The sequence below is a fragment of the Chionomys nivalis genome, chromosome 15 (assembly GCF_950005125.1).
Source record: "Chionomys nivalis chromosome 15, mChiNiv1.1, whole genome shotgun sequence".
Lineage (NCBI taxonomy): Eukaryota > Metazoa > Chordata > Mammalia > Rodentia > Cricetidae > Chionomys > Chionomys nivalis.
In genome coordinates this window covers 8755964-8766860 of record NC_080100.1, presented here as the reverse complement: position 1 = coordinate 8766860, position 10897 = coordinate 8755964, and positions in this window count along the sequence as shown.

The following is a 10897-nucleotide window of genomic DNA, read 5'->3' as shown; positions in this document are numbered from 1 at the left end:
CAGTTTTCTCATTAAGAACCCTGAAGGACTGCCTCATCTTTAGACAATTTCAGAAGTTGTTTTTCGCTTTACATGTCCAGTTCATAGCACATACCATCAAGCAGCCCAGGCAAGAACAATTTCTAGTCTAAATGAGTAACCAATTGCATAAGGAGCCTCTTTAATGCCCATCATCCTCTTGAAATAGATTGATGCTGCCAGGATCAGATATGTCGCATTGTCATTAAAAAGTCCTAAGTTCTAAACATTTTAAATGCCATATTATGGTAGTCTTTGAAAGGTTTGGAGGATAACTAGCCATCAGAAATGTATCACAGAGCTTCTAGAAAACCTATTAGGGCTAAAAGTTTGACTCTTATAGATGATGATCTATTAATCTGTATTTTTTAATTATACACTACATTTTAAATGAGCTTCACAAACACAATGCATTAATCAAGATCAGAAAGATACACATAACAAAATTGACCTTAAATTTGTATCAATAAACCAGGATTCATATCAGTGCAAGTAGAATTCATCTCTATAGCATATCCCCCTTTAAATATAAACAAACATTTTAAACAATCCTTAGGGAATTTGGAGATTGTTCTCTATATGACCTCCTGCTGATTGGGGTGTTATTAATCAGGTCTTTTATGGGTTACCATGTGGGGGTATGTTCATGTCAGCCAGCAGTCCTGAAGTTGTCATGAAGATGATAGACCATCTGAACCATTGCTTCAGGGAATCATATTTGTTTAAATCATATTAGTCTGGAAGGAATCCACATGTTCTCATCCTCTGTGGAAACAAAAGAATTTCCTTTTAAAAACAATATATCCTTAGACCCAAATTTTGAAGTCAAGATACCTTTAAAATATCTATGTTGGCTTAGCTTAACAGCCCTTACAATGAAATGTCTTTCAGTAGTTAGCTTATTCACAGTCAAAAAATTCAAAGAAAACACAATGATATACATAATCCAGATTCTCTGTGTATATTCCATTTTTACATGGATTATTTTCCTTTTCTCCTTTAATCTATGACTGTCTGTACTCTTTCATATTACTTTTACTGTATCTTCAAAGACTTTTTTATTTTTTAAAACCATTTGATTTTTTTTTATAACTGTCTATATTTTTTATCTCTCTCTCCCAAGCCTACATGTATTTTGTAAACACACTGTGACCTGTTCAGATGTTTATTTTTGTCTGAATCTTTACTTTGTATCTGTAATCATTTTCTGATAGGAAACAATTTTAAAATGGTAATCAGCTTGTTTGCAGCAGCCCTGAATGCTGGCTCCGTTTCTCTTAGCCTTTCAATATGGCAGAGGTACGTTTACTGCCAGCTCTGGGACGGCTGGGTGGGAGCCATCCTAATATGTCAACTTTGCCAAGCACTGTGCAGCACATAAACCCTTTTTGTCAGAGTAAAAGCTAAATCTGCCCTGCAGCATGCTGCATGGTCTGGAAATATCTGTGTGGCAGCAGGAATCTGCAATGCTCTCCTTCCTGTGCATTCCTAGTAGACCCAATCTGGCTGGGTGCCCAAGAAGAGAGTGCTGAATTGCTGGTATCTTCTCAGCTACTTACCTCCTAACCCTGAGTGTGTGTACAAGGACCCAAGTACAAAGTAGGTAGCAGGCTATGTGTGTAAGCCCCAGTCATTTGGGCAACATTTTGTAGGCAGAGACTGCCTGTTTGCTTCCTGGCTCCCTAGACCCAAATAATAACACAGAAACCATCTTAATTGAATCACTGCTTGACCTATTAGCTCAGGTTTCTTATTAACTAACTCTTACATCTTAAATTAACCCATTTCTATTATTTTGGGCATTGCCATGAGACTGTGTCTTACCAGGTAAAGTTCCAGTGTGTCCTGTTCCTTTGGCAGCTACATGGCATCTCCCTGACTCTACCTTCTTTACTCCTCTATCTCTGATTGGAATTCCCACCTTGACTTATTCTGTCCTACCATAATTGTGAAGTGTCTTCTTTATTAACCAATGGTAATAAACCACATTCATAGTATACAGAGGGGAATTCTGCACCATGTGTATATCGCTTAGAGGTAATTAGGCATTTAAACTTATACTGATACAGCTGATTATTGCCAATGTGTTCTTTCAAGCCTACCTAGAAATTTTTAAATATTTAATTTACATGTAATGAGAAGTTTGTCACAGAATTCTTGTTAGCCACTCCCTGAAAGTAAAATTCACCTGACTCAATTCTGAAAAAGGATCTGTACCATATCTTAGAATGTAGTTCTAATATTTCACAATAAAAATCAGCAAAGATATTACAAAGTCAGTTACTCAGAGAGGATGCTAGCAAAATGTCACTGAGAAGTTTTTGCAGATCTTCACATAGTTGGCAAACTTGTGTCCATTATCCCATCCTCTTGCTACAAAGCTAGGCACATTATCTGCATCTCTTGCTGCCCCTCGAGAGTTTCTGAGATGGGAGGAAGCTCTCCACAGGCTGTAAAATCACCCTGGGATTTAAACTCTTAACAGGTGCAAAACCATTCTCTTACCAACTCCAAAGCATGGGAAGCTATGTGTGAAGGAGACAATATAGAGGAGATCTGTGAAACTTTGTACACTATGATAAAATTGCTCACGAACACTTAATGATACAAATAATACTTCTTTTCTCTTCTGCATATCGTCTGTGAGTCAAAGCCCAAACTTTCAGGATGTCAGAGAAAAAAAAAAAACATAGGGAAAGGGTTTCTTTGTGTGCTAATTGTGGTCATGGTGTTTTCAGTTTCCAGTACTCATTTCAAATAAACCAACAATCAAAATTATGTCATTTCAGTTTTTAAGATATTTACATGTCTACACAGTTTCATGATCTCTCAGAGCTATTGCCTTCATGTGGGTAATCACAACTTAATTATTATTGTAATATTTAAACTTGTCTCTCTGCCCTCATTTCCTTAAGCCATAATCCAAATGATTCTTTCGGTTGTGAAAGCATTCCTGTTTATCAGTCTTAGAGCTCATACTAGAAAACTACATAAGGAAAAATACTCAATTGGAGAATTGAGAAGTCAGGTGTTTCCTATTAGTATTGGTTTGATTTTTGCCCAACTATGAATTTAAATATTTACTCATTTAAAGTATTAGTTTGCTATAATTTCTACTGGATAGCCTGATTAGACTTACTACTGCTGGACTGTCTATAGTTTTTGAAATACAAACAATAATTATCATTCATTAATAATCTTTTATTTTCTTTTACTTAAAATGACTTTGACGGGGCTAGAGGGATGGTTCAGTGGTTAAAAGTACACACTACTTGTGAAGAGGACCATAGTTTCATTCCCAGTACTCATGTCTGATTGCGTACAACCACCTGTGACTGTTGATCAAGAGGATCTGAAGACTTCTGGCTTATAAAAGCATTGCACTCATGTGCACGTATATATACTAAAGAACATTTGTTTATATACTTTAAAGAAAATAAAATTAATATGATTTTTAAAAAGAATGGCTATGAACAAGAACTTGTACAATTTTCTCTTAATTTTTTTGTTTTATTTATTTATTTATTAAAGATTTCTGTCTCTTCCCTGCCACCGCCTCCCGTATCCCTCCCCCTCCCCCAATCAACTCCCCCTCTCTCATCAGCCCCAAAAGCAGTCAGGGTTCCCTGCCCTGTGGGGAGTCCAAGGACCTCCCACCTCCTTCCAGGTCTATTAAGGTGAACATCCAAACAGCCTAGGCTCCCACAAAGCCAGTATGTGCAGTAGGATCAAAACCCAATGCCATTGTTCTTGACTTCTCAGCAGTCCTCATTGTCCGCTATGTTCAGTGAGTCCGGTATTATCCCATGCTTTTTCAGACCCAGTCCAGCTGGCCTTGGTGAGTTCCCGAAAGAACATCCCCATTGTCTCAGTATGTGGGTGCACCCCTCGTGGCCCTGAGTTCCTTGCTCGTGCTCTCTCTCCTTCTGCTCCTGGTTTGGACCTTGGGGTTGTAGTCTGGTGCTCCAATGTGGGACTCTGTCTCTGCCTCCTTTCATCGCCTGATGAAGGTTAATATCCAGGAGGATGTCTCTATGTTTTTCTTTGGGTTCACCTTCTTATTTAGCTTTTCTAGGATCACGAATTATAGGCTCAATGTCCTTTATTTATGGCTAGAAACCAAATATGAGTGAGTACATCCCATGTTCCTCTTTTGGGGTCTGGCTTACCTCACTCAGGATAGTGTTTTCTATTTCTGTCCATTTGCATGCAAAATTCAAGAAGTCATTGTTTTAACACATAAATCTGCACTTAGTGTAATGGTATGAAATTTTTAGAATTGTATGTGTGTATAATTGTCACCTACATGAAGACATAGAAATTTTAGAGATTCAGAAATATCCAGTTCTTTATCAAGTTTTTAAAACTTTCATATTGCTTAAATTCCTTGATTCCCTAACATCTTAGCACTTGTCATTTGTTATAATTTAATAATTCATATATATATGATAAACAGATATCAGAATTTATTTATCATAATTTACTTACATAATTAATTAATTGTTGATAATATTTATGGAATTTTTAATATATGCGTTTACATGATCTGATATTCATTTGATGTTGTCAACATTTTCATCTTTATTCTCATTTCTGTGTCTAAATTTATCAAGTCTTTTTGACGTTATTGTACTTTATCTACTTTCTAGATGATTTTTGAGTGTTTTATGATGATGACAGTGACTTTCTTTAATACCAGTCATTACTATGCCACTTTTCATATCTTATAATTCTGGCTTATAATACAGATATATACATATATATGTGTGTGTATATACATACATATATATATATATTCATTCAAAATCTTCAAATAATGTACTTTTTTTTTCCTAAGAGAACTTTTCTTTCCCCTTGGTTAGCAGTGAGTATGGGAAGAGATGGCTGTTCCAGGAGCAAAGTCATTCTCTCGCTTCTTCAGTTCAGTAGTCTGGTCTGGTCAGTCTCTGTCTGTGTTACTAAAAATGGGAGCGACTCCATCATGTTCCTTTGACTTAACTTTAGAGATTTTATTCTTTGAGAATTTCCTACTTGTATGCAAGGCAGATCCAGTTATATCCACTTTCACTTGCTCCAGTTCCTCCTCCATCTTTTCCTAAACCTACACCCTTTGTTTTTGCCTCTTCTTTGTAAATTCATTAAAAAAAAAAAGAACAACAAAACAACTTTTGATGACCTCAGTATCCTGTGACCTCAGTACTGTATGTTTTGAAGTTTGAGTTCACCTCTTTGATTACTTTCTCTTCATAAAGTGTGACAGTGTCACGTGAACAAGAGTGGGCACCAATTTCAATATACCTGTCATCACCAGAAAGGTCTAAGTCTTCACAGACAATGATGTTACTCATTAGAAAACTCATTTCACATTCTCATCGCCTGCATCAAGGAAGGATCTAGTGCCCTGTGCTGTGGAATTCATTGATGACCTCTGGATCCATGCTGTCAAATTCTGTGATTTAGATTACCATGAGTTCCACTTTCCACCAGAAGAAGGTTTTCCTTAGATAGTGTTCAGCTGAGCCTGAAGCTACAAATAGAAGATTCTATGTAAGCAAAGTATGGGAAGAGATTTTCCTAGGCTTCAGGATCTGAGTTGAACCTCTGCAGGTGCATTATAAATCTTTGTATTTTAAAAAAGTTGGTGGTTTAAATACAAATATAAATATATATGTATATATATGTGATAAATGTGTGTATTGAATTTATTCAATAAGTATATATTCAATTCAATATGTGTGTGTCTATTCAATTGAAGGGTTAGTTATGTCCTAGTATACCTTGTTCAAAACATAAATCTATCCATTGGTTATGAAATTCAGTAATTTTGAAAATTCAGCAGATAAATCCTGTATTATTGTGTCTGCTAAACAGGACTCTACCAACTGAACTTCAACTCTGCTTTGCAACACCTGACATATTATTATAGAAACATTTTTCGACTTAACAAGATAAGTAATTTTGAATTAGAAAACATTTGAATTAGTCATTAGTTGAGTTACTAAGAAAATATATTTTATAATCATATAGACAAATCTAGGACAGTGTTGATCAATATTGATTTACTTGAATAAATCCTGACCAACTTTGTACCAATTACCGTAATTAACTCTTGACAGAAATATACAGTTTACAATCATTTGAATTAGATATATTTTTGTTATAAACACTTCATAAATCACACACTTAAAATGATATTTATCAAACAAGGTAAAATTTAAATTTATCTTTACTTTTGTGGTACATCTTCGATTTTACAAAACCTACATTTAACTAATGGACACTAATAGTAGGAAACAGAAAACGATTTTTTTCTTCTGTAGTTTAAACACTGGAAGGATATTGAGACATATTAGAATATGGTTTATTTTCTTTTTATGATTTGTAGAGCTTCTCCATAAAGTTTAGAAATAACTCATTGTTGTAGTTTTAATGCAATATGCAATTTAAGTGGAAGAGCAAGTAACAATTCAAGGTATTAAAGTGTTCTAAAATATTCGAGGGTAATGAAGCTGTGAAATTCTGATGTTGCTCACAATGTGAGGCTAGTTTCCTTGAGATGTGACAGACACCACACACATATTACAATTATGGCTGTATTTCATTCTCTCTTGCTGTCAAAAATAAAAAATGTAGGGGTTCTTATCGAGAGTAAATAAAGATACTTCTGGGTATGAATAAAGTTCAATGCCATTTCAAGATAAGATGCAACCAATTCATCTTCACGCCATAAATTCTACTTGTTCAGTACTCTGGCTGAATTTTCTAGTCTTCAATCAAAAATGAACTTGTGATTTTTTTTTTTTTTTTTTTTTTTTTTTTTTTGGTTTTTCGAGACAGGGTTTCTCTGTAGCTTTGGTTCCTGTCCTGGAACTCCCTTTGTAGACCAGGCTGGCCTCGAACTCACAGAGATCCGCCTGCCTCTGCCTCCCGAGTGCTGGGATTAAAGGCGTGCGCCACCACCGCCCGGGATTTTTGTGACACCAACCCCAGAGCACCTTGCAATAGAAATATAAAAGTGGTGGCGCACGCCTTTAATCCCAGCACTTGGGAGGCAGAGGCAGGCGGATCTCTGGTGAGTTCGAGACCAGCCGGGTCTACAAGAGCTAGTTCCAGGACAGGCTCCAAAACCACAGAGAAACCCTGTCTCGAAACCCCCCCCCCCCAAAAAAAAAGTGTTCACCTAATGCTAAAACTAAAGAATAAAATTTTAAACTGAATTCATGTGATGTCTAATGTTAGGGCATAGTGAGAAAACTTGCTAAATATACCGTTATAGTTTTTTCAAATAGGATGTGTGCCTTTAATAGTCAATTTGAATGGATTAAAGGATGAATTGGAGATGGATAAAGCATACTTCTGTGTTTCCCATAAAGGCATTTTCAAAGACAATTGAATAATAAGGGCAATGGATTTATAACTTCATGTATTGATAACATAGTGACAGTATTAATATGTGGAGCCCAGTTGGAGAAAGTATATCAGGAAGAAAACTTGCCCTCCAGGACAGTGTCTTAAACTGGCGGTGCCATCACTTGCTCTGCTTCCTAGCTGCCATGATGTTATCTGCTCTGCTGCACCATAGGGTCCCAACTACAATGGACTGATACCTTTCCGATCATCAAACAAAGAAATACTTTCATCCTTTTAAGTTAATCTCATAGGACAGGGCAATAAGATAAACAACACATCACATTTATTTCAGTAAATTTTATTAAATATACCACAGTAATTTGTCAAAAGTTGTTTTAATGGACAAAATTATTTCAAAACTTGTTTTGTGTTTTTATAACTTCAGTAGTTGCCAATTTATATATGAATTTATATACCTAGAATAAATTCAAGTCTATATAAGAATTTTGTATCTGGATTATGCATACAAATGCAACATTCCATGATCACATATTTTCTGCCTTTTGACCAGTTATTGATTTATACAATAGCCTTATGCTACAAAAAATAGCCTGCTTTGATGAAGAGTGAAAGCTACACTCTCTGTGTATATAAGAAGAAATAAATAGAATACAGTTAGAAAACAGTTTGATTTAGAACGTGGCAGAAGCAGATTCTTCCTAGAGTGTAGGACATCTCCAACCAAAGGAATTTGGCTATTATGGTAAAGATTACCTCTTACTGAGTGAGCGTTAACTCTAATTAGAAACCTATGGGTTACCCTGAGATGTAACTACCATGATTGCCCCATTGCAGATTTATTTTCATTTCCAGTATTTACACCTGGATATGCTTATATTATATTAATTACATAATTCTGTTTCAGCAGGGCATGATACTGTGCATCTATAATCCTAACAGTGGATATGGTAAAGTAGGAGGATACCAACCTCTGAGGCAAGCCAGGACTGTATAGCAATATACAGCTCAGGAAAAAGACAGTTCCATCAATAAAAAGTACTCTATATTAAAGTAATAATTTAATAACTTAAGAAATGTTATCTAGTATTGTAGACAATCCTGATCAAAACTGACTTTGAAACTTTGTAGTCTGTTTTTCAACATATCACTGCTTTTCAGGAAAAATGAAATATATACAGATGTTGACAGTTAATGGATCTGTATTTCTCTAGCATGTCAACATTTAAAACAGTTTTGGATAAACTGAACTACTCTATTCCATTAAGAACATTATTAGCAGCAGAAGCAAGTAGACAGTTTTGAAAAGTCATTTGGATAGAATAATAAAATTGTGTCATTCTGTAATTTTATGCTTAAATACATAAAAATAATTAACATTTCCCAACCAAAATAGGCCATTTCTAGAAGAGGATGTTATATTTACAATCCTAATTGCTAATGGCATCAATAAAGTATCTCATACCCACATCATATATTATTAAAGAGAAAAAGAAACAGTTCAAACCATGAATATGACAATGAACAGACTTGCATTGATATTTTTAAAAGGTCTAAGAAAGCAAAAATTCTTGCAAAGCATGCACTAACAAAATATTCTTATGAAAGGAAGAACATGCAATCCAATATTAAGTTATTAGCCCAGAAAACATACATGCAAGTGACATTACACAAACTTAAAAGGTTGTGTTTATTTATTTATGAATATGTAAAAATAAACATTGGAGAAAAAGAGGCCGTGAATTTGAAAAAGAGCAAGGGACATTACATAGGGGTGTTTTGAGGGAGAAAAGAGAAAGAAAGGATGACAAAATCATAATCTCCAAAAAAGTTGTTAAAAAGTAAAGCACAACTTTAAAATGATCCTCCATTCCACAATGTTTAAAACAAAACCTAAGGCAAATGCAAGGATTGGAAAAGATATGACATCATCGGCCCTTCTTAGTCCCCATGTTACTATAATCAAATGGAAAATTTCCATCTATAAAAAAATAACTCAGTGTGTACCATGGAACCAAACATTCCACATCTATGAAAATAACTATATGTCCCCAAAGTATCTACACACATATATATTGTAATTTAATATAAATAAATAAATCAAGCATCACATTTGGGAATCACAAGCACTTCTATTTCATGAGTAGAGCTTAAAAAATATAATAGTCAATGTGAAATTAGCTTATTTTTCTACATACTAGCTGAAGAACATGTATTAAATGTATTGAGAAGATTCTTATTAAACTTAAGTTACTCTCCCATTACCTATTTACATTGTTTTATGTAACCTCCACTAATATATTAGGTTTCAACTAAATGCTAGGACAGAAAGAAGCTTGTAATAAATTTTCCTTAGAGTCATTTTTATGTATCAGAAGAATGATTGATAAGTGCTCATATATTTTATACTCAGCTCTATGAGTCACACCAGTAACAAGAGCAAACAGCTGGAGCTTGTGAGCTCCCAGCTGGAAATCACTGAACAGAATGGTAGATAGCACTTGAGTCTCTGCGGTGAGGGGAGACTGGCTGCAAGAATTTACTGTTATGCCCCTAGGAAGTACTTTTTTCATCTATTTAAATAGATCCGGTATTATAATTCTCTAACTGGCAGCTGGATGTCACTCTTTGTTGGTTATTGTTTGCTTGTTTCTGTTTTTCAAGACAGGGTTTTTCTGTATAGCTCTGGTTGTTTGGAGTGCAATCTGTAGACCAAGTGGCCTCAGACTCAGGGACCTACCTGCCTTTGCCTCCCATGTGCTGTATTAAAGGTGTGCACCAAACCCGCTGGGCTAGACACCACTCTTAAGTGATGCATTACATTGCATTTTACTTAGCATTATTGAGAGTAGGAGTTAACTCTGTACATTGTTGTTTATTTAAACTGAACCTAAGTTGTGTTTTGTGCATTGAAGATATACTAAATATTTATTTCCTTATTCATTTAAGTATTCTTGAAAACTAGAACAGAGACAAAAGTTCGGCTTTTCTTTTTATCAACAAAACTTTAATCTAGTTTATCATCTACTTATTTTCAAAATATCAACAAGTGAATAAGTATTCCTGTCCTTCCATTATGTCAAACTTTACTATTAATTGCTGTTGATCAGATTTCCATCAAAGTAATCATTTTAGAATGGTTATTTTAATACAGAAATGGAAACATTAGATCATAATGAAAGAAATATCCAGCAGATGATAACTAGTATTTGCAATTTTAGAGAATTGATGTAGGTGTTTGCAGTAATTACTTTTTATTATGTAAAATAAATATAAAATTATAGAGTGGTATGAGCACAGGCATTCTGTGGTAGTTGAAAATATTGTTCCCAGAAAACACAGATTTTTTATATATTATCATTTTTAAAATTTTTATTTTTTATTACTTTATAAATAATACCAATCAAAATTTGCACTTCCTCTCCTCCTCCCACTTTCCTCCCACTCCTCCCTCCCTCTTCCCCTCCCCCTCCAGTCCTAAGGGAAAGCAGGATACCCTGCCCTGTGGGAA